Genomic DNA, 21,489 nt, shown 5'->3' with positions numbered 1-21,489 from the left:
TTAATTTTTTCGTCAAAATACTTTAAAAATAGAATGATATCAGGCTATGATCATATACAAAAAATCCAATACCAGGAAATGATCATGATAAAAAAATATTTTTTTTTACGTAGAGAATATATTTTTTCTTTTAAAAAATTTTCTATTTAAGAAATTATATGAAAAAATGAATGACGAGACGATGTAAAAAATTTCTTCATAAAAAAATAATAAAATCAAAATCGGTAAATTTATATGTAAAGGTTACATTTTGGTCGAATTAACTGAAGATATTTTATACAGAGTGTATCAGAGCTTAACTTATAGTACATATTCCATAAGTAAAGAATTTTTGTAACAACATTTTTTTATGTGGTTCTCCGAGGACCTAAAAAAGTTGAGAAATATCAAAATAAAGATGGAGGATTCATTTTTTTGAATAATAAAAACTGATGTGAACACCACATGACTTCCTTGTACGCTTGTTAAATTACATATATTTTTTATTACATTTTTTCGTTGTTATTATTGAATTATTATTTATTGTAGAAATTAATAATTATTAAAAAAAATCAATATTTAAATTAAAGAAAAAGGTTAAAAAAAAGGAAATGAAGTGAGATTCTCGCTGATGTGCCTTTCACCTTCTAAGATCCAAATATTTCATTAATTAAAATTTTATTGGGTTATAACTCTGGAACCAATGAAAATAAACACTACTTATTATATCTTGTTTAAAAGCTCTCAATCAGGGCTTATTACTGCATTTAAGAAAAAGACCAAAATCCAAAGTTTTTGGATTTTGAACGTTCTTGGACACTTTTGGTTCAGTCGATTGCAATCAAAAGGGGATATGCACAACGAGATGTTACAACAGTCCTAAATATTAAAATTTCAACATTCTACGGCTAATTGTATTTGAGTTATGCGAGATACATAGGTACGTACAGACGTCACGCCGAAACTAGTCAAAATGGATTCAGGGATAGTCAAAATGGATATTTTTGTTGAAATTTGAAAATCGAAATTCGTACAAGGAAGTAAAAATGTTTTCCCTTGGTTATATTAGCTAAGAAAAAAATTACGTATAATAATCGTTTAGATTTAGTATATTAATATTTAATAGTTAAAATATCCGTTGATTGATATATTAATATGCATGATGACATAATTAGTTATTATTAAATTAATATTTTTTTTAAAAATACAATATTGAATAAACATGTTACAAACATAATTAAAGGCAAAGTTCAATATTTTATCATTTATTATATATATTTTTTTGTATTGTAGATGCATAAATATCAACTGTTTATGTCATTGTAAAATATGACGGTATTATTAAAATGAGTACAGCTATGAAGTGGAATTATTATTATTTTATTAAAAACTTCTCCCGCATTAATTCATGTGTATGAATATATTATTTTAATATATCACTTATTTTACAAAAGTTAAAATGTTTATGTTACAATATTACACGGCTGAGTGAAATAATTTATAAAACGCATTGTTTCACAACAAAAAAGAATACAATAATCTTTTGCTTTGCACTACCCATCCAAGTTTTTCGTAAAGCTGTGGTGCATTTTAAGTATAAGAGTTTCAAGTGGAAAAGTTGATTTCTCTTAGATATAAATGATGTTTATTTATAATTAGAAGTAGAGTGAAGGAATTCACGAGAGATTGAACATTTCTGTTTATATATAACGGTACATTTAAGTCGTGAAAAGGAACCACGTCATTCCCTTGTATGCCTGCCTGGAATAAGATGCATGTTATTCTTGAGAATAGCCATGTAATTTTAGGTTTTGATTTTTTAACAATGTTAAATCGCCTATTACAATTTATGGGAATCGACGTATATAAAAATACATAGAATAAGGTTGATCCGATTATAATTACATCTGCTTTTTTTAAAAATTATTGTCATCTATTGTTGAACAAAACTTTATTACAATTCTTTTTGAATCGATCTGTTGTGGGTAATTAACAATTAGATTTTCGCGTATCTATATTGGATGTCATCTTGTTATCTCGTTTGAGAATGATCAAGACTTAAATTACCGTAATGTCTATTAAATAATCAGTTTGGTTTCTAATTTCCGTAATGTGTTGTAACCCGTTCGAATAGTGACTGTAACTTTGTATATTTTACGTAATAAGCTTATAATATTACAGAATGTAGAAGATTTTATTTAAATCAATATCCATCAAAACAAACAAGTTATTTAAAACAGAATATTTATAAAACAACTTCAAATACAACAATTTTATAAAGTACACAATGAAACTTTTATTAAGGAACAGCGCCAAGTGAGATCAACTTAAAAAGCGTATATTACAAATATTCTCTTGTACTTATTTATGTAGGCGTTTCCTAGTTTTATCGTTCACATTTTATTGGTGGTGCCAAACAATTATATGGTTTAATAAATGAGCTATTTTTCTCTAACCCAGTTTATATTTGTTTATCAAATTACATTTAAAATTACTTTCAGTCATATATTACATTCATTTAAAATTAGAATGTTTTCTAAAAAGATTATCTTGAAGAAAGATTTAATTTTAATGTAAAAGGCAGATAAAAGATTTTGATTAAATGACGATATGTATGAATACGTTAATTGTTGACAGCCTACGCTATAACGTTTAAAAATATCGATTTGCGTTTACTGATTGCGTACAAATTAAGATGGAGATGATGTTTTAAATTTTATACCCCGTTTGTCACAACAAAGCAGTGAAGAGGAATTTTCAGATGAAATTTTGATGATTCATTCGACGTTTGATGATTCATTTTATGTTGAAGTGATCAAAATTGTCTTTTGGTGTGAAGTATCATTATCAAAACAATATCGACATAATCAAAATCCGTGTGATACAAAGTTTAATTTTTAGTTTTCAAAAGCAGTATTTTCTAGGGAAAAATATACAGAATTTAAATTATAGATTTCTTTTAATCAAAATTTATTTCTAAAACAATGTTTCTTTTAAAAAATATCCATCTTTTTAATTTTTAAGGTTAAGATTTGAAATTTTTTTGAAAAAATTGATTAGTTCTTGTCTTGATTGTAAGCTAATTCGGAACGTAGTATAATTTATGTAATAAATAAATTTATTACAAAATTTTATGTAATGAGAAATAGGGTTATTAACAAAAGTTTTTCATTAACTAGAACAGTGATAAAAAGTTTTTCTCAAGTACAAATAAAGGATATTTATTTGAAATGAAGCCGAAGGGCCTTAATTTTTTGGATTAACAAAGGTTTCCGTAAGGAAGCCTGATCCTGGTTTTTGGTAATTCTTAATGTATGAAGGAAAACTAATTTTTTTTTAGTTTATAATTGAGCTGATCGATACAAAATCGTTTACAAATAACGTACTGTTTACTTCTTAGGCACTAGTGTGGAATGTATGCAGAATATACTATCATTCTCTGGACAGCTTTTGAATCAGTTTTTTGGATAAATTTGTTTGTTTTACATGATAGAACATGTCCCTTTATCGTGATCAACCAATTACTCTTAACTTTAATCCCTTATTTTCAGTTCACCTTCTGTAGATTTTGCCTAGATTTTCCCGTCATGAACGTGAAGAAATTTACAGATTTTTTTTCGGCATTTGTGTTCTAAGACGGATTAGAAAGATTAATTAAGTGCTTCAGACATTAGGCTTATTACGCATTCATTGGATAGAAAACATAATTCCCGGGTTCATTCCCTCACCAAATCACAAAAAGGGTGCATTCCTAATACGGGAAGACTGGATGTCTTGACATTTACAGGTTTTGAACTAAATTCTAAATCCTGATCCGTATACTAGGTTCATTTACGAAGATACAGAACTGTAAATGGAGAAAAGAGGATGACGATTAGGAAATGGAGTAGTTGTTGAGAAAGATAATCTATCTTCAGAGGAACCACAGTAAGTGACAAAAAACTCCACCCAGATGATAGCTTTTATCTCCCAAAATTTTCGCGTTTATCAGTTTAATTATATTTGCAACAAAATTTTTTTTACCTTCATAATTTAAAGAGCACTGGGAAACAGACACAGAGTTCCTAATGGATTCATCCGTCCCCGGAATGTGCTTAATAAAAAATTATCCAGAATTATGAATTGTAACAATATCTAATAAAATTTCTATTTTGCAGCTACTTCAAGCATGGTATTTATGTAGTTTAGTAAAACTGGTGCTGCTGCTTATGAAATATTCAAAAATTGTTGTTCTATCTGCTGGCTTTATTACCTGGAGCTGAAGTGCTTATTTTGTAAATACAAGCTTCTTAATCTTTCCGAATACATAAATTATTTGTTGTAGTGTGTTAAAAATAATAAAGTTACGTGTTATTATAAAGACGTGTACCGTTTTAAAATAATGTTATCTTCAGTTGATCTTAAGGATTAATCCTGGCCGTTTTAATACTATTTGTGGCAGTTCTAAATAAAGAAATCGATGACGGACCGGTCCATTCCTTTAAGTTCTTTAACTAATATGTATCTTGGAGCAGATCCTCGTTTACCCTCACTCTTATTTTGTAACAACACTCAAAGTAAAGATAATGCAACCTTCACTCGAATGCTTCTATACGATAAATGGTATTTTCAAACAAGGTTCAAGCTTCTATACCGTAATACGGTACTAAAAATACGTTACACTGAAGAAATTAAATACTCAGAGGCAAGATACTCAGTAAACATTTTCAACGATTAAACTAATTTCATGCTTTTTCTATTCTGAATTTAAATTCCTTTATGTGATACATATCTGAATTTAGACAACATCCGAGGTAAGAAATATTTTCTTTAGTTCTAAACCATATTCTATGGCTGATGTTGATAGGTCAATATTTGTAGATCTTACCAGTATTTTTTAAAAAGATGCAGTCATCGGTTATTACTGGTCACACTGTTTACGAGACGTTTTTGATCTATGCAGTGCTTTTCTGAACAATCCCTTAGAATAAATACTGAATTTTAGCGGTGCGGGACACAACTCTCTCTCACATATTTTTAAATACTTATTTGGGATAAAGGCAAATTCTCTTTTTGGACTGTAATTTAAATACATTTCTAACTTTATTTAAATAAAATTAATTTTTACCATGGGGATTTTTTTACTAAAAGAGAGAAAGTAAAGCATAAAAAATGACATCATTATCTTAAAATGCAATTTTTTGTGTTAAGAGACTTTTCCGGGAATATCAACGTAGCCAGAATTTTTCTTTTTTTAATATTGTAAGTAGTTGTAAAATTTCGGGATATAGAAGAAATCGAGATGTTTAATCTTATGAATAATAATATAATAAAAACCTGGACCGATTACAGTTTTGATTTTTAAAGGACAGGGGAAAAAATGTTTTATAATAATTACAGATAAGGTCGTATCATTGTGAGGATAAATTATGCGTTTGAAAGTACAATTATTGTGTAGCGGACACAGATTTTTTTTTAAATCTAGTTTAAAAACGATCGATAGAGTTAGCTGTAAAGGATATTTACAGTATCTTAGAATAAACTGTAAACTCAACCGGGTAATTGATTCTTAGACCGACAAATCCTGAAAAAAATCTCGTAACTTTGACTAGTTAATTTTAATATAAATGCTGAAATTGAAGGAAATAATCGAATTAAGTAAACCTTTAAAAGGATTTAGTCTGGATGTTTTGATTATATAGAATAGTTTTACAGCGATGAAGCTAAAATTGTTCATCCAAACTGTGTATTCAAAAAAATTTATCACTTTTAATTTTTTCGAAGTCAAGTACGGTATTACTTTCGGTCACATGGTGGGAGGTGGGAGGTGGGATTGGGGGAGGAATGAAAATGAATTTTCTTTACGTTTTGAGGTATAAGGAGAACGAAAATAATATTCACTTATTCACTTAAATTCGGGTTTCCTTATATATATATACATAGGCCTATATATATTATATAGGCTTATATATATATATATATATACATAAATTTTATACATAGGCCTATATATATATATAGGCCTATGTATAAAATTTTGTGATTCAAAACTCTCCAAAACTACTGGATAAATTTCAATGAAATTTTTATATGCCACAGTAGTGTATCTGAAATTGTAAATGAAAAAAATTGATGAAGATTGGTTGAGCCGTTCCTGAGTTATGCTCAATTGAAGGTCGACAACAGACAATATAGTCTCATTTTGGGATGAGACCAATTTGACTCACCACTTTGAGTCAAAGTGGTGAGTGAGTTGAAATCTGATGCTCGTATGTAGGTTCTGTTTGTTAATCGAACTTATGTACTATGAAAATTAGTGAGATTTTGACAGCGAAATAATATGGGATCGGAAACGAAAAATCGATCTTCTTGGGCAGAACTGAGGAAGAATTTTTTTGAATTCCTTTATAATTTTAATTTTTTTAATTTTTAATTTAATTTTTTTTTTGAGAATCCTTTTAGGCGTAACTTTATTTAGGTATCTCCTCACTAGTATTAGTGAGTTGGTAATAAAGTTTAAATAGTTAGCGTATCGCATTTTTTTTTCGCGTAGTAAATAATATTTTGAATCACTAATTACATCATGTTCTGTAACTGAAAATTGGATCATATTTTCATGGTTAGTAAATGAAATGTAGCAAAATAGAGTTGAATTTTATTTTATAAAACTTTCCATATTTATTTATTATTATTGTTTATTTTTTTATTGAGAATTTCTATTTAAACGTGTACACCGAATTTTACTAAAATAAATTAATCCATTCTTAAGATATGAATTTATAAAATAATTAATAAATTATATAACCACCTTACCAGCCAATAATTGTTAAGTCCTCGAGATCTTTCATTTTTTCAAACCATCGTCAGGAGTTAAAATATTATAATTAAGTCAAAAGTTAAAAACGTATACAGTTATGACTATTTGGATACGTTTACAATATGCTGTTTTACAGTTTACAGTTTTATTACAGTATACATTTTATACTAGCTACAATTTTATTCATTTTCAACTTTAAATTATAATATTTGTAAGTAAACCATTTTTGCCTAGTTATGTGTGATAATAAATTTCTTGAACATTGTTAAAGTTGAAAATTAATAAAATTATAACTACTATAAAATTTTGTTAACATGCAAACAGTTATGACTGTATACGTATTTTAACTTTTGACTTGGTTATTTTAACTTCTGATGGTTTGAAAAAACTCAAAGATCTCGAAGACTTAACATTTATTTGCTGGTAAGGTGGATATATCACTTAGTAACAACTTTTAATAATTTTATTAAAATATACCAGCGCAACCATGTTCAAGAAATTGAAAAATCATAATATGGCATGCAAACAGAATACGAAGCATTTCCGGACATATAATTATCGAAATTTCTTTCTTATTGTGATATGGAAAATCTAATCCCAAGGTTTTTCTGTGCATATAAGGAATACCATATATACATTATTATGTATACATTTATTATTATTTGCGATTGGATCTTGTTGGATCCCGCAAAGTTACTATGATTCAATTTTCTGTGTTTCACGGTTCTGTCATTTTTTCTGTCATTCCCTTACTGTACTTCTCATTTCCCAATATATATATATATATATATATTATACAGAAAAAAGTATAGTATATACGTATATATATATAAACAAGCCCATTAAAAACTATTGAAGATAAACGGATGAAAATTTGTATTTTTGTACACATTCTTCTTACGGTACAAGTGAAATAAGAAAGAACTTTTTTTTGAAATGCCGAGTTTAATGGATTAAAAAGGAGTTTTTAACCCATTTTTATTTTATTTTAAAATAATTTAATTTAATTTTTTTAAATTTCTCGGTAGCAAATGAAAATATCAACTTGATTTTTGGCGTGTGTAATCTTTTTGTGAATATCTAAAAATCAATTTGTAGATTATTCGAAATTCGACCTTACAAGTGTTGAAGAAACAAAAACATGTTTAATAATGATTGCAAATTTTTTCCCCATTTCCGACTATAATAAACAAGATATTCAAAAAGATTTGGGATTGTAAATAATTTTTAGATAAATACCTAAAAATAATTTTCGGTTTTTTTTAATATTTTTAATTTCGAATTTTTAAGGGGTAGGACGGTTTACGGCGCGGCGGCTCAACCAAGACAACTACTGCTTCTGTTACTGTATGTGCGATGCGACTGGCTGCACCTGTCTCCGGTTACTTGACTAAAAAACAAAAAAATTGACCCCGACGGGAAATACAAGTAAACATATAGTGCGGGCGAAGCCGCGACGAGGATACTAGTATATATATATGTTAAAGATTATTTTATTTTCATTTTTATAAATATAAGAAGACAACAACGCTGCTCACATGAAAAAAGTCTGAATTTTTTAAACAAAAAAAAAAAACAAAACAAAACTGACAAAAACTAGTGTCTTTATGCAAATAAGAAAAGAAATGTAAAACGTGATTGATGTAAAGGAACTATGTTATAGATTGTAAGATAAATTTACTATTGCAGGAAAACATAATATTTATATTATTATTTTATATTAAATTTTACAATTAAATTTTTGAAATTTTGTATGAAGATGTTTGGAATGTAACTTCAGGACATATCTAAAAGTTAAGAAATAATAACGGCAAACAACCAAAAATATTTTTAAATCGTATATGCAATCATGTAATCTTTCTTTTAAAAAAATTTCCACTGTTATCTGGACTAAAATTATTGGTTCATTGGGGTACGCTTGAATTTAAATATTACAGAATCTGCATATGATTAAAAAAAAAGATTTTGGTTGTACTGAAAACCAATTTCTTTTGAAGTAGGTGTAAAAAAATACATAACAATACTTTAATAATAAAAATATTAAAACTACAATAAAACTTGCAATTAACTACAATGTACTAATAATAAAATTGCAATTATATATTAAAAATATTTAATATTTTATTATACAAGTCAGCAAAAATCACGTAATATTATCCGTGATATTATATGTATTGTAACAAACACTATGTATATATGTATGTTAGCGTGCGCGCGCGCGTGTTGTGTTTCATGTGTGGGCAAAGAGGCATACACGTTACGCCTTGGTTTATGCGTGACGTCACTAACTTGTTACTTGCTTTGCCTATGTCTGGTAAAAAGGTTGAAACTATATGACTATAGGACGGAGATTAGATCGTAAAGAGAGTTGACTGTTTGTTGTAGTTCCTTATAGACATTCTCTCGCGTTAGTTTAAACGTAGTGCGCGTCTGTTTTTTTTTATTCGTCTTAACTGTGTCTTTTTTTTTATTCGACTAGTGTGTTTTTATTTAATAAGAAACAGGTAATTTTTTATAAGAAATACGTATATTTTATAATTTTTTTATGTTACAAATTACATATAAATTAATAAAATAATTAAACGTAATTGACGCTATTGGATCTTTTAAATGACCCACTAGCCTACTTCAAGGATTTCTTTGTAGGTGTAAAGTGAAATAACAGAGGGGAAAGTTCAAGAGAGGGGAGGCGAAATTTTCAGTGTCACCTATTTTTGTTTAATAATTGTTTATTATATCAGCTATTTTATTTTACTTTATAAAATGTTATACATTATGTTTACCTCGATTTATTTACTTTTATTTTTTGTTGTCAAGATTGTTTTTAAGAAAAAGTATTTTTGGTGAAAACAATTTTAGTGGTTTTTAATGTAGTAAGGTTTTTGTCCACTATTCAAAAACATAATTTTAAAAATATAATCAGGCTGTCTTTTTTCTGTCAATAGAATTTAACTGTTTCTTAAATCTCAACTGTTGGAATGATGTTCAAAATTTAAAAAAAATTTGTATGATTTTTTTTTTTTTTGTTGTTCCAAGCTTAAAAGTTTTCGTCTTAGTAAGATTAAAAAAAAGAAGATTATTGCCAACTAGTTTCTGTAGTAATCTTATAAAAACACATAATACGTTTTGGAAAATCCATTTCAATCATTTATTCTTTTGATAAGAATACATTTAAAAAAAAATTAAAAACTAAATATTACTCGGGAGCAAGTAGAAATATGGGGGGAAAGCAGGAGATATCCTTTCAAAACAAATTATTTGAATGTTTTAGTGTTCAGTAATAATTTACTACTAAAATATAAAATAAATTAATAAAATTGAAGATAATAAAATGGGAAACCATTGAAAATTTTAAGTTTTAAAGGTTTTTTTAATTTTCTTGTCGTATAGGGAGGGGCTCTAACTTTTAGTCGGCTTAAGTCTCCAATTTATTTCCCAATTTTTTTTTTTTGAAATTGATATTGCAGACAATTCAAGCTTTACACATTAGCATACCACCGATTTCCATAATTTTTTTTTTTAGAGCAAATGTTTTAATTCTGTATACCCGGGTCTTAGAGCAATTCCTCTCCCCACGCAAGAGATAAAGGGATTTTTTTTCTTGTTTAACCTCTGAGACCACCGTTAGATATTGCTTCAGAGGATGAAATAAATTATTTGTAGCATGTGTGAAAAATGCCATGCCTGACCGGGATTCGAACCCGGGACCTCCGGATTAAAGGCCGAGACGCTACCACTCGCGCCACGGAGACATGCACAAAGGGGGATGTTAGTTCCCTATTTCCTAACTGTGCTTCAAAGCTGGCCTCCGTGGCGCGAGTGGTAGCGTCTCGGCCTTTCATCCGGAGGTCCTGGATTCGAATCCCGGTCAGGCATGGCATTTTCACACACGCTAAAAATCATTCATCTCATCCTCTGAAGCATGCCTAACGGTGGACCCGGAGGTTAAAAAAAAAATTAATTTAATTATATATATATTTTTATTTTTATTTTGACCATTTAAAATTTATATTCTTAATTCTGATTTACCCTGATTCACGTATGGCGTAATTTTTTTTATTTTAAATTTGGCTTAATTCTTTAAAATATTTTGATAACTAATGTAAAAGCAACAATAATTTAAATTAATACGAGTAAATAAATAAAATAATTATATTTCTATTGAAAGTATATAATAAAGAAAATGTGAAGCCTGAAATGAGCAGAATGAATGTTTCATGTGAGGCGATAATAACAATTTATTGTCTTTCAACAAAAGTTTACCGTGGTGGTTATATAGAGACATACCGGTGATTTACTTTTAATACCGGACAGTATACATTAAATGTTATAAAGAAGCTATGATCTAAAATCCTTTACGAGATCCTCACAGCTTGATATTGAAAACTGTCTTTATGTGTAACCCTATTTATAATGTCTTATTTGAACAATAAAAACATATTTTGAAAAACAAAAAAATAAGTATAAAAATTATAAATTTAGTTTTTTAAATGATACTTTCTCGTTCATCACGACTACCTTCCAACTCAGTTCCCAAGATCATCGGATTGCTTACTACAATCTAAAACAGTCTTTGAGTACCGTAGTTATTTTTCCAAAAAAATAGTGGAAGGTGTTTAAAAAAAATTAGCCGATTTATAATACCATAGTCTTTATTTATTTGTTGTAATCGTTGTATAATCATTGTCTAGTATTTTATTACTATATCCTAATAGTATTAATAATACGTACTCTTATATTGTTCTGGTACTCAAGGTGTTTTTAAACAAAAGTTTTAAAAAGTAGTTGGACAAATTGTAATAAAAAAATGATTCCCCCATTTCAGATTAGATGACATTCGGTAGCAGTTACCGTTATTTCTTTACATCAAACTTTTATCAAACGCTAATTTTTTACTTTCACTTACCCAAACGTTTTTTCTTAAAATTTTTTTTTAAATTTCATAACTTGAATTACAGCTTTTAAACCTTATTTTATCTATATTTTAAATAGAAAAATATTAATAGTAAAAAATATAACTAATAAAAAATACGAATTAAAAAAAAAACCTTTTCAATTCTTATTTTATTTTTTTATTTTTTTTAATTTTCAAGTCAGCGCTAAATAAATGGTTAGTAGTAATCTGTTTTTATTCGTTAGGGATTTCAAAAGTTCAGTTTTAAAAGAACAAACGATTATTACTATTTTTCTATAATACGATTGTTTAAAAATTTACAAAAGTTTTTTTTAATGAATAACATATTCTTGGTATAGGAACAAAACGAAAACCCAATTTTTGAATTTAATAAAATCATTGAAATCAGTATATTAAACAAGAAAATGTAATTGAAATCAAATATATGTACCAAATTATTAAAGATAGCCAAAAATCAATTCAATATGGATAGCATTTACGATGACGTTATCTATAAGAAAAAGCATTATCTATAAGTTAAGCATAATGCACAAAAGAGCATTAGAAACTAAAAGTCTAAAATATTGCTAAAAAATAATCTTCTCTTAACATATTCTATAATTTAAGAAGCTAGTTATCAAACTTAATTTATTTTTAAAATTTAATTTTTATCTTAAATTTGATACTTTCGCTAATTTCGCTTTCAAGGTTCGTTTAATTATTTAGTTTATTTTTTTATTCCATTACATTTTTATATTACATTTATATAAAAGTTGGAACTTTTTTGTAATTTTGGTTTTAAGGTCTTGTGTAAAAATGGGAGAGTCATCAGTTTTAAATATTTAAAACTTAAATATTTAAGTTAAAAAAAAATTATAATAATAAGTAAATATCTTGCAAAATAACTAAATACGCATAATTGTGATTAACCAAATACGTTAATTATCTGATAAATTGATGCATAAGATGACCTTAGACAGCAAAAAAAGGCCACTAACTTTTATATCATATTTTCGTCAAAAATAAAATTATCAAAGACTTTTGTAAAATAGTAAAAATACTTTTTAAGAGATTTTTAAGTATTAAAATTGATTTTTGTAATTAAATTTAAAAAAAGTGCTTTTAACTGTTAATTATTGAATTATAATTAAAAAAAAGAAATTAAATAATAATAAGTTAAAAAAAAGAGAAAAGTTTGTTGATGGAAGTATAAATTAATTATCATAAATTAAAGAATTGAATTTCATAAAGCAGGTTCGTTATTGGTAGAGATTGTTTATGTAATGTGCATCTTATACTGTCAAATTAAAGCTGTGTGATTAGTTAATGAATGAGAATAATAACTGTCCGTTATCATCAGTATGTTTAATAAAGCTTATGAATGCTTTTTATGAAAACTTATTAAGATTTCAAGTTTTTTTTTTTAATAAAAAAAGGTTAAAACTTTTCGTTGAAAACAAAGCTCATATCTCGAAGTATAGAAATTTATTAATGTAATTATTAATTTTAGGAAAAAATGCTTTATTTATTTGTTGTTAAACCATTAATAACAAAATTGAATGGCTAAGAAAATTAATAAATAAAAAAAAGTTAATTATAGGAACTTCTCGCTTAATAAAAAACGAGGATGAATTCTTAATTATTTAATTTGAAAGTTGGAATTTCAGGTTAATTTCGCTTTTAATTGTTGGAATACCTTTCTTCAGTAATTAACTATTTTTGTTTTATTATCTTAATTTCTTTATTTTATTTCTATTACTTTTTTTTGTTAAATTATTAATATGAAACTTGGAATTTTGGGTAATTTCGCTTTTAAGATTAAGTTCATGTGTAAAATGGAAAAGTCATCAGATTGCAAAGGAATTGCTTTGCTCCCATTCAAAAACAAAAATAAAAATTAAATAATTTTAATTGTAGGAACTTCTCACTTGAGTTAAAAAAAATACTAAAAATAAATTATAGAATAACAGTTTTCAATTATTGTTCAAAGCATTTAGAGGTTTACATAGAATTTAAAGCAAATATAAATAATCTCCTATAAATTTGGTACTGACTTGAAGTCAAAGTATAACGGATAGTGAAAAAATTATTTTCTCGCTCCTGAAAGCGAACTAAAGCAGAGAGAAAAAGGGTATATTTTCATTAGAGGCTTGTTAAATTTGTGAATCTGTTTCTTGATTTTTAAGTAATTCAAGAGGACTTTGAGTAAATTGAATTATAGGACAAAATTGCCGTTGTTGCGATCAATACTTTGTTTTGTTGGTATGAGGATAATATTTTTGGTGTTTAAAAAAAATAATGATACGAGTGCATAGACCAGCTGAAGTTAGATATAGAAAGAGTTTATCAGTGAAACCTTTAGTGTTAGAGAAAGGCGCGGGGATCGTGCTTCCGCGTATCGGTTAATTTGATAGTTGATAGTTGTAAGTTACGATAGGTGGTCGTGGTTGGAAGAGGCCATGCGAAGGCATAGTAAGTTTTATTAATATACTGATGAATATGTCTGCCGAGGAATTTGCATCGATGCCATCCTGACAAGAGGCCAAACAGATGATTGTATTGCGTTATCAAGTTTAAAGGGTGTAAAAGATGACCTCCGGAAAAGCCTATCAGGGCTAGGAACGGAGGGGGTGGTGTAACAACCGGAATCAGAACTAAGCGGGTATCTTCCTCTACGGAGTTCACGATAGTGAAAATTTTTTTTATTGTTTTTAATATTTTTTATAAATTGGTTTTATGACTTTTTTAATATTTAATCTTTTTTTTAGTTTAAAAAAATGTTAAATATAGAATAGGGTTACAAAAACGCTCCCCATATGAAAAAAATCTGTCGTAGTAAGTGCGTCAGAAGAGTGGTTTCCGGTTTAGTTAATCTTGAAAATCGTACCTAAAAACACCCAGTGTTTTTCTTCTAACTCCAGTGCCTGTAAACTGATTTCCTTGAAAAATCAATTGGGCTGCATTTTTACAAAGTTTACATTATCTCCTACCAAGTTTCATAAAAAACAGTTAAAAATTGCACCCTGCAGAACGAAAAAACTGAAAATGTACCCAAAAATCCCATTTTTTGATATTAGCTCCGGTTCCTGTCAATCCAACTCCTTGAAAATCAATAGAGCTCTATTCCTAGTAGGTCTAAATCACCTACTAATTTCATCAAAATCGGTTAAGATTTGCGTCCGGTAGAGCGGATGTAAGACTCTTATACATACATACATACATACATACATATGCATATAAATACGACAGGCCGCAGTAGCGATTTCCAAATTCTTTTGAAATCCGCTAAAACCCCTTGAACAGAAGTCTTATGTCATAAAAAAAAAAATCACTTTCGGAAGGTAGAGGTAGATTTTAGGAAGGTGAAAGACCGGTGCTAAGAAGGGGATAAAAAAGATTTTCACACCTTAAAATTAAGAAAAACTTCAAATTTACTCAATACAACAAGGGTTCATGTGAAAAAAGTTTCACATGTTTAGGATACGACAAGCCCCATCTTCTTACAATTCCAGCAATATTTCGGTCAGCCTTTGCCGTAAGGGTTGGTCATATCAAAAACTGTTTTAGACAAAAGTTTTAGGTAATATTTAGAGAACTAACGATCACTTTAAACTGATTCGATACTGTTCCTATCAAGGGAGATATGATTTTTTGTCTTCAAAACCCCATTTTTTCCACCCCCTGGACTAATGGTTGGTGATGTCAAAAACCTTTACTTAGATAGGTTTTAAGCCCTTATCCAAAGAATTGTAGGAACTTTAAACGAATTCGTTAATTTACTTAATAAGAAATTTGTAGCGATATTGTTTTTTTCGAAAACGTTCCCCCATTTCCACCCCCATGATCATCCGATATTTTCCATTAACAAACTCGACCGAGATTTTGGGTGGTTATATTTTATGTATCAATTTGAAAGTGACTGACGCAAAATTACGGCAGTTATCGTGTCCACATGAAAGTGAAATATAGATATATTTCACTTGGTTTTGGGGGAAAAACCAAGTGATATTGGTTTTGGGTCTGGGGGATATGAAACGCGAAGATATGTCGAAATTTTCCGGAAGTTGAATCATGGTATCCATTACAATAGGTAGCTTTCTTTACAATAAGTAGGTTTCTTCAATAGGTAGCGAAAAAACGCACAGAAAAAGTTAATAAATAATTTAACTCGTTGAGCGTGAGCAAACGATGACTAAAATTTAGGAAATATGTAATTTTTGTACAAATTGAATTTTAATGTAAAGCTATTTTTAATATCTGAACAAAAGAGTATATATTGTTACTTTATAACAATAAACGTAATACTAAGGAATGATAACCTAAAAAATGAAACATTTTTTCAAATCATCAGTACAGTCAATGCGGATGACTGCTTGATAAACAATTAAACTAGATTATACATAAAAAAAGAAATCTTACACACATCTGCGCTACAAGACCGATTTTTTGTTGTTTTATGTTGAATAATATTTTTGTATAATTATTCTTTTCACTCTCTACTGTAACTTGCTGCATAAGCACGTATGAAAAATACACAAATACAGTCAACATAACCTCAAATTTGAGGTTATGTTGACTTTGTATTTTTCTGTTGTCGACGTTAAATTGAGCATAACTCTGGAACGACTCAACCAATCTTCTTCAAATTTTCACAGGCACAACTACAGTTACACTACTATTACATATATAAATTTCAATGAAATTTATCGAGTAGGTTTGGAAATTTTCGAGCCACAAATTTTTTACATAGGCCTAAATATGTAAAAGGAAACCCGAATTTAGGTGAATAGTATTTGGTAGTGAATGCTCCTCATACTTCAAAACGTCAAGAAAATTCAATTTTATTTCCCAGTCTACCGTACGACCGAAAGTAATGTACTTTTCTTCGATTAGTCGGTAAAAAATAGGGGACCTTCTCTTTTTTTAACATAAAAAATACAAACGTTTTTCCTTTTTTTTAAATTGGTTAAAAAATATCACATAAAACACACGATTTAAATGTTTAATTATATATAATTTTTTTTTTAAGGATTAATTATTTTAATATACTACCATTGCAATATGTTTTTATAAAAAACGTGTTACAAGATAAAACATATAAAACAAATAAACAAGATAAAATGGTTACATAAAAAAAGTCGCTTTCATTTAATTAAAAAATAAAAAGGCAATAACCTAACCTTTTAAATTATTGTAGGTATAGTGGTAAATGCAAATAGGCTCAGTGGACTGTTTTAAAATTGTGTAAATAATAGTTTTATAATTTAATTCATGATAACAGCAAGACCCCCCCCAATAAAATTTAATCATAGAAGAGAATATTAAGTAAGTTTTTTTATTTATAAAGTATTAATTAAAAGATAAAAAGTTTGCCTTCTAATCTTTTAATTTACGTATTTAGACTACAGAACTAGCAGTCTTCCTCTAAGATGTAAATGGGTTTTTATTTTGTTTACCTCGTTGAAATACATTTTAGAGAAAAATTGTAAACAATGAAAATTAAACAAAATTAATAACAAATTTCATACAAACTTTTTTGAAATTCCCAAATAAAAGTATATTCCTCGCCTTCTTTCAAAAAACAGTTTTTATTTGTTTTTACACAACTGCCCAAAAAGGAGTGTAATGCATTTAGGATGTATGTATGTATGTTAGTTCCACCGTTGCAGCTCCACTGCCGAACCGATTTATATGTATGAGCCCGCGTTGGAATCTTTATGTTACCGGGAGGTTCATAGGCTATATAAGTGTGTGTGTGTGTGTGTGTGTGTGTGTGTGTGTGTGTGTGTGTATATATATATATATAAATAAATAATTATGTGGTAGTGGAGATTTGCCGATTGAAGTACAAACTTTAATGAATTTAATTAATTAACTGCGAACTGTGAGCCTCTATCACTGTGTTAACTGGGTTTGAATTGATTGATTCAAATCAATCGAATGAATAATATTACAAAAATAATAGAATTAAATTTACGTTAAATAAAATTAAAAAAATATTAAATCTAAAAAAAATCTGTTTAATAATAATGGGCTTTCCATGGGAACTGCGTGTGAGGCTAGAGTGATGTGATGCGAACACCTCGTGCTAGGCTAGACCAATCATCACCATCAATTGGTAACAAACGGGGTGCCCTTGGAGCGCTGTTATAGTAGGTCCAATGGGGTGCTGTTATAATATCTCTGCGGACAATCCTCCGATTAACAAAATTCAAACGGGGTATTTATTAGTAGGTTGAAGACTAACGTTTGCATGCATCAGATACACTATCGATCTAACAGATCATGGTTATTCGGAAATGTTATATTTTTGCAACCAGTCTTCAGATTCTCAAAGTATTTACTAATATTGTACAAAATCACGATGGAACTAAACCAGAACAAAAATTAACTGATACATTCAGAAAAATCGAGTGGTCTGCGCTAGGCCGAGAGTAGCTTGAGTCGGGAAAGCTCCCACAAACGATATTTGTAGAGTTTGATAACAGTACGATTAGAGGTAAAGCTGTCGGCATCGGATTGAGGCTCGAGCCCGCTATTGTCGAATTTAATGCGTTTGGGGAACTGGGCAAAGTGGAACGGTGTATTTTGCTGCTAATATTGTGATGGACTAAAACTTTGAGTAAACTATAAGGGACTATCCTAGATACAGCTGTGTCGGTAGCACTCACATCTTTGCCAAGGGCCAGGACTACGTAGCACTAAGTCGCGTGAGACAATTGGAGAGTTTAGCCATTTTTTGTTTGGATCCCAGAAAATTTCTGAACGATCCGCACGATAAAAAGTCTCTCGAGAAACTAAATCGGTTGAGTTCCTTGTAAACTGTAATTAGATTGGTATACGTCAATTAAATAAATTGAAATGTTTACAGTTTGATTATTTAGCTCAGTATTTTAAATACATTAATCCATACGTTTCCGAATCGTGAATTTTTCTAGATGATCACTAAAAAGTAATAAATAAAAAAAATTATAAAAATTAAAAAACGACAATAAATTGAACTAAAAAAAAAGTATATAAAGTACTAAACATCGTTATGTAATATTTAATTAAATAAAATAATAGATGACCAATCAACTTTCAGAAAGTTTTAATTTGTTTAAATATATTTTTCATGTTGTATAAATAACAGGCATTTAAATTTGTCGAATGATTAAGTTCTCACCCGGTCTTACATCGATAAGAAAATTTTGTCCTTCAACCAAAATATTTAAAAGCAGTCTGTGGGCTCTGAATTGTCCTATATTAAAGAGCTCTAAAGAGTAATTATTTTATATTAAACAGCCCTCCGACTATATTTAAATATTTTCGTTGAAGGACAACATTTTCTATCGATATTCTTCCAAATATTTCTTCCATTTTTTCTTTCTTAAATATTCATTTTTCCTTTTCTGGTTTTCATTGGATGACTGCTATTTTTACAATATCAAAAATATATTTAAATAAACATAAACTGTCTGAAAGTTGATTGGTCACCCATTATTTTGTTTAATTAAATATTGCATAACGATGTTTGATCCTTTGTTTCCATACCTTTTCTTTTTTTAGTTCCATTTATTGTAGTTTTTAACTTTTTTTTTAAAATCTATTGTCAATCGTGTTTTTTCATTTTTATAATATTGTTTTTATTATTCGGGATCTATTTTAGTTTAATTTAATTTTGGTAATAAAAATTAAGACAAATAAAATCTGAAAAAAAGTTTTTGTGTCAAAAATGTTTCGAATTTTGAATGCGAGTTTTTATTACATACAAAATAAACACTGGGTATAGATCCTGGATTATTTTAAAATCTGTAGAATTGTTACCGTTCTCGAATTATACAGAAAAATAAAACACAAAATTAAATTACAATTAAAATGAAAGTGAACTCTTGATGTTACTGTTAAGGGAACAGCGTGCCCGTAGTATGTTTTTCGTTAAGCGATTATAGTAGTATAAATGTCTTTTAATCAATATATGAAGACATTCTGTATTTATTAGAGTCCGTGAAAACCACTGCTGTTGTGATGCGGTATAAAATAAAATTCTTGAGGTTTCAACCTATTTACAATAGTAATGAAATTGGATGAATAATTCAGTTCGTGTCCCGGTCTTCGGCAGGAACGTATCGCTTTAAATGTAGAAACTTTAAATCGTGTAAGAGAAGCGTACTAATGTATGCCCAGAAAATCCGTTTGATATTCAAGCGTTTTTTTTTTTTTTTTTTTTTGTCTTCAGTCATTTGACTGGTTTGATGCAGCTCTCCAAGATTCCCTATCCAGTGCTAGTCGTTTCATTTCAGTATACCCTCTACATCCTACATCCCTAACAATTTGTTTTACATACTCCAAACGTGGCCTGCCTACACAATTTTTCCCTTCTACCTGTCCTTCCAATATTAAAGCGACTATTCCAGGATGCCTTAGTATGTGGCCTATAAGTCTGTCTCTTCTTTTAACTATATTCTTCCAAATGCTTCTTTCTTCATCTATTTGCCGCAATACCTCTTCATTTGTCACTTTATCCACCCATCTGATTTTTAACATTCTCCTATAGCACCACATTTCAAAAGCTTCTAATCTTTTCTTCTCAGATACTCCGATTGTCCAAGTTTCACTTCCATATAAAGCGACACTCCAAACATACACTTTCAAAAATCTTTTCCTGACATTTAAATTAATTTTTGATGTAAACAAATTATATTTCTTACTGAAGGCTCGTTTAGCTTGTGCTATTCGGCATTTTATATAGCTCCTGCTTCGTCCATCTTTAGTAATTCTACTTCCCAAATAACAAAATTCTTCTACCTCCATAATCTTTTCTCCTCCTATTTTCACATTCAGTGGTCCATCTTTGTTATTTCTACTACATTTCATTACTTTTGTTTTGTTCTTGTTTATTTTCATGCGATAGTTCTTGCGTAGGACTTCATCTATGCCGTTCATTGTTTCTTCTAAATCCTTTTTACTCTCGGCTAGAATTACTATATCATCAGCAAATCGTAGCATCTTTATCTTTTCACCTTGTACTGTTACTCCGAATCTAAATTGTTCTTTAACATCATTAACTGCTAGTTCCATGTAAAGATTAAAAAGTAACGGAGATAGGGAACATCCTTGTCGGACTCCCTTTCTTATTAGGGCTTCTTTCTTATGTTCTTCAATTGTTATTGTTGCTGTTTGGTTCCTGTACATGTTAGCAATTGTTCTTCTATCTCTGTATTTGAACCCTAATTTTTTTAAAATGCTGAACATTTTATTCCAATCTACGTTATCGAAAGCCTTTTCTAGGTCTATAAACGCCAAGTATGTTGGTTTGTTTTTCTTTAATCTTCCTTCTACTATTAATCTGAGGCCTAAAATTGCTTCCCTTGTCCCTATACTTTTCCTGAAACCAAATTGGTCTTCTCCTAACACTTCTTCCACTCTCCTCTCAATTCTTCTGTATAAAATTCTAGTTAAGATTTTTGATGCATGACTAGTTAAACTAATTGTTCTGTATTCTTCACATTTATCTGCCCCTGCTTTCTTTGGTATCATAACTATAACACTTTTTTTGAAGTCTGACGGAAACTCCCCTTTTTCATAAATATTACACACCAGTTTGTATAATCTATCAATCGCTTCCTCACCTGCACTGCGCAGTAATTCTACAGGTATTCCGTCTATTCCAGGAGCCTTTCTGCCATTTAAATCTTTTAATGCTCTCTTAAATTCAGATCTCAGTATTGTTTCTCCCATTTCATCCTCCTCAACTTCCTCTTCTTCCTCTATAAAACCATTTTCTAATTCATTTCCTCCGTATAACTCTTCAATATATTCCACCCATCTATCGACTTTA

The 21,489-nt window shown here is 28.8% G+C and overlaps 1 protein-coding gene across 1 annotated transcript in view; it reads left to right on the top strand.

Annotated features, from left to right (window-relative positions):
* Positions 1–9,108: 9,108 nt before the first annotated feature.
* Positions 9,109–21,489, top strand: part of LOC142330191 (uncharacterized) — a 75,422-nt gene continuing 63,041 nt past the window's right edge. Inside the window, exon 1 of the mRNA XM_075375314.1 lies at positions 9,109–9,279. The gene's annotated coding sequence lies outside the window, so the exon portion shown is untranslated. The remainder of the gene's footprint in view (positions 9,280–21,489) is intronic.

Source organism: Lycorma delicatula, chromosome 9 (assembly GCF_047948215.1).
Source record: "Lycorma delicatula isolate Av1 chromosome 9, ASM4794821v1, whole genome shotgun sequence".
In the NCBI taxonomy this organism is placed as follows: Eukaryota; Metazoa; Arthropoda; class Insecta; order Hemiptera; family Fulgoridae; genus Lycorma; species Lycorma delicatula.
This window is presented reverse-complemented; position numbering and strand designations above follow the sequence as displayed.